General features: G+C 41.7%; 1 non-coding gene across 1 annotated transcript; it reads left to right on the forward strand.

Annotated features, from left to right (window-relative positions):
• The first annotated feature begins 274 nt into the window (after positions 1–274).
• On the forward strand, positions 275–346 carry TRNAC-ACA (transfer RNA cysteine (anticodon ACA)). The gene has a single exon. It is a non-coding gene; the product is annotated as a tRNA-Cys (tRNA).
• Positions 347–4,515: the final 4,169 nt, after the last annotated feature.

Raw genomic sequence — 4,515 nt, forward strand, 5'->3', positions numbered from 1 at the left:
TAGTGAACAGGAAAGACAATGTTGAAGACTCAGCTGTCTGAGATCTACTGTATTACTATTACTATTTGAGGCTTACTACAAAGCTAATCACGACAATTTGGTGTCAGGGAAAAAACAGACATGTAGAATGACAGAACTAAATAGAAATCCCAGAAATAGACCCATCTATAGACAAATGATCTTTGAAAAGGAGGAAAAACTATTTTAATGGAAAGGATAATATTTCAAAAAATATTGCTGCAATAATTAGACATTACTATGAAAAAATAGAGCTTCCCTGGTGGCTGAGATGGTAAAGCATCTGTCTACAATGCAGGAGACCCAGGTTCAATCCCTGGGTTGGGAAGATCCCCTGGAGAAGGAAATGGCAGCCCACTCCAGGACTACTGCCTGGAAAATCCCATGGATGGAGGAGCCTGGTAGTCTACAGTCCATGGGGTCGCAAAGAGTTGGACATGACTGAGCGACTTCACTTTCATGAAAAAATACCTACACACAGGTCTTATGATTTTCACATAAATTAATTCAAAACACTTATACATAAAATGCAAAATCACAAAACCTTTTTTGAACTTATTATTTTGCATTGTGGTATAGCTGATTAACAATGTTGCATGTTTCAGGTAAACAGTGAAGGGACTAGCTATGATATACACTTATCCATTCTCCCCTGAAATCCTCTCCTATCCAGGCTATCACAAAGCATTGAGCAGAGTTCCATATGGTATAAAACTGGTCCTCGTTTGCCGGAGTCCAGCTCTGGCAGCCAGGGAATCAGCCTGAAGCAGTGAGCGGTGTAGGAGGATGATGATGTAGTCTCTGACTCATAGTATGGAACTACATGTTTATTTCAAGCTTCCGGTTCTCTTTTATACTTTGACAAAAGCATTAGGTCAGAGGTTTGATGTTTTTAGTTTCCCCCACCCAGATTTACTGTACTTAACTTGTGATTAAGTACGTGTATTCTTCTCCTCATGTGAAGAGTTGATTCATTGCAAGACTCTGATGCTGGGAGGGATTTGGGGCAAGAGGAGAAGGGGATGAGAGGATGAGATGGCTGGATGGCATCACTGACTCGATGGACGTGAGTCTGAGTGAACTCCGGGAGTTGGTGATGGACAGGGAGGCCTGGCATGCTGCGATTCATGGGGTCGCAAAGAGTCGGACATGACTGAGCAACTGATCTGATCTGATCTGAACTTGTGATTACATTGTAACTCATGCTACATTCCTCAGTTTATTTCTTATCTTTCTAAATCCTGTTTGCCCCTAGCATCTTAAGATCACTATCTCCTAAAAAGGCTACTAGCTATTCTTAATTATTCCTAAACCCTAAACTCAGCAATCTTCTTTTGCCAAAATCATATCTCTCAGAAACAGGTCTCAGATAACAATCCTTCCCATGGCCTCAAGCTGCAGCCTACATGCTCATCCTGGGACATTCTTTGTAAGGATCCTTGAACAAATGTTAATGGTTATTTTATAGATTATTTTCTGAGCACAACTGTAGAAGGGTTTGTGCTTTCTCATGCTTCTCTCAAGCACCTTAACATTCTTTCCAGCCAACTCAACTGAAGAAAGGAAAGAACAAATCAGAATCACAAGGCACAACTCCTTTATCCCAGGGCCATGACTGCGAGATGAGGAGAGGGTGTTGGGGCTGTGCCTCCATTTTGTCAGTAATGCCTAACGCAGCTCCCAACACTTGTTGATATCCATATTAAATATGGCAGTGCATACATGACCATCCCAAACTCTCTAATTATACCTTCCCCCCAGCAACCATAAGATCATATTCTACATTTGTGAGTCTCTTTCTGTTTTTTAAGTAAGTTTATTAGGGTCATTTGTTTTTGGATTACACATATAAGGAAAGTCATACAATATTTCTCCTTGTCTGACGTAATTCACTCAGTATGGCACTCTCTAGGGCCATTCATGTTGCTGCAAATGGCATTATTTCATTCTTTTTAATGGCTGATTAATATTCCATTGTATATATCCCACAAGATTTGTATCCATCCCTGTGTTGTTGAACATTTAGGCTCTTTCCATGTCATGGCTATTGTAAACATTGCTGCAATTAACACAGTGGTCCTTTTAGAACATGTTTTCTCTCAAAATATGCCTAGGAGTGGGATTGCAGGGTCATATCATAGCCCTATTTTTCTATTTTTAGTTTTTTAAGGGAGCTCCATACTGTTCTCCATAGTGGCTGTATCAATTTACATTCCTACCAAGAGAGTAGAAGGGTTCCCATCTTCCATGCTGTCTGCAGCATTTATTGTTTGTGGATTTTTTTTTTTTATATATAATAACCATTCTTACTGCTGTGAGGTGATATTTCACTTTAGTTTTGATTTGCATTTCTCTAATAAATAGTGATGATGAACACATTTTCATGTGTCTCTTGTCCATCTGTATGTTTTGTTTGGATAAATGTCTATTTACATGGTCTGCCCACTTGTTGAGTGGGTTGCTTTAATGCTGTTAAGCATCATAAGCTGTTCATCAGTTTTGGAAACTAATCCCTTATTAGTCTCATCACTTGAAAATATTTTCTCCCAGTTGGTGTGTCTTCTTTTCATATTGTTTATTGTTTCCTTTGTGGTGCAAAAGTTTTTCAAGTAGGTCTCATTTTTTATTTTTACTTTTATTTCCATTAGTCTGATTGTTCTTGTTATTCAGTCACTTAATTGTGTCCAACTCTTTGTGACCACATGGACTGCAGCACATCAGACTTCCTTGTCCTTCAGTATCTAATGGAATTTACTCAAACTCATATCCATTTGTTGGTGATGCCATCCAACTATCTCATCCTCTGTTATCCTCTTCTCCTCCTGCCATCAGTCTTTCTCAGCATCAGAGTCCTTTCCAATGAGACAGCTCTTCACATCAGATGGCCAAAGTATTGGAGCTTTGACTTCAGCAACAGTCCTTCCAATGAGAATTCAGGACTGATTTCCTTCAGGATTGACTTGTTTGATCACCCTGAAGTCCAAGGGACTCTCAAGAGTCTTCTCCAACACCACAGTTCAAAAGTATCAATTCTTCAGCACTCAACTTTCTTTATGGTCCAACTCTCACATCCATACATGACTACTGGAAAAACCATAGCTTTGACTGGATGGACCTTTGTCAGCAAAGTAATGTCTCTGCTTTTTAATACAATATCTAGGTTGGTCATGGGCTTCCCTGAGAGCTCAGCTGGTAAAGAGTCTGCCTGCAATATGAGAAAAAGAAAGAAAGAAAGAAAAAGAAAGTGAAGTTGCTCAGTCGTGTCCAACTCTTTGCAACCCCATGGACTGTAGCCCGTCAGGCTTCTCCATCCATGGAATTTTCCAGGCATGAGTATTGGAGTGGATTGTCATTTCAATTCCTGGATCAGGAAGATCTGTTGGAGAAGGATTAGGTTACCCACTCCAGTATTCTTGGGTTTCCCTTGTGACTCAGCTGGTAAAGAATCCACTTTCAGGGACTTCCCTGGTGGTCCAGTGGTTAACATTTCACCTTTCAAGGCAGGGGGTGCAGGTTCGATCCCTACTCCAGGAGCTAAGATCCCACATGCGTTTAAAAAAATAAAATAAAATAAAATAAAAAAGAATCCACTTTCAATGTCAGACACCTGAGTTCGATCCTTGGGTTGGGAAGATTACCTGGGGAAGGGAAAGGCTACCCACTCCAGGATTCTGGCTTGGAGAATTCCATGGACTGTATAGTCCATGGGGTTGCACCAGGACCCAGAGACTGCACAGAGACTGAGCTAGACCTATGTTTGAGTCTCCTGCGGAGATACAGGTCAGCAGTGGCCTGCTGCAGGGGCAGAGACTCTGGGAGAACCTACCTGAGTGACACAGCCTGTGGCATAAGCGCTCTTGGAGAAGGTTGCCATGAATCCCACCGTGGAGCTACTGAGCAGACAAGCCACGAACTGCAGAACAATTACACCAAAGAAATTTTCACACTGTTAAGAAAGTTCAAGACTGACAACAGATTTCCCAATCTGGGGAATCTAGAAAAGGGATTGAGAACCACCTGAAACTTTGAATTTGGAAGCCAGTGGGATTTGATTAGAAAGCCTACACAGTACTGGGAAACAGACTCTTGGAGGACACAAGCAAAATTTTGTGTGTGTCAGGACCCAGGAGAAAGGAACAGTGACCCCAGGAGAAGATGACCCAGACATGCCTGTGGGTGTTCAGGAGTCTCTGGCAGAGGCATGGGTCAGCAGTGGCCTGCTTCAGGGTCGGGGGCCCTGACTGCAGTAGTTATACACAGGACCTTTTGAGAAGGTCACCATTATCTTCATTACCTCCACCATAGTTTGGTCTCAGATCAAATAACAAAGAAGGAACCCAGCCCCACCCGTCAACAAAAAATTGAATTAAAGATTTGCTGAACATGGCCCCACCCATCACAACAAGACCTAGCTTCCCCCACAGTCAGTCCCTCTCAACAGGAAACTTCCATAAACATCTTATTCTTATCTATCAGAGGGCAGTCTGTCAATCAGTT

This window comes from Bos javanicus, chromosome 2 (genome assembly GCF_032452875.1).
Source record: "Bos javanicus breed banteng chromosome 2, ARS-OSU_banteng_1.0, whole genome shotgun sequence".
In the NCBI taxonomy this organism is placed as follows: Eukaryota; Metazoa; Chordata; class Mammalia; order Artiodactyla; family Bovidae; genus Bos; species Bos javanicus.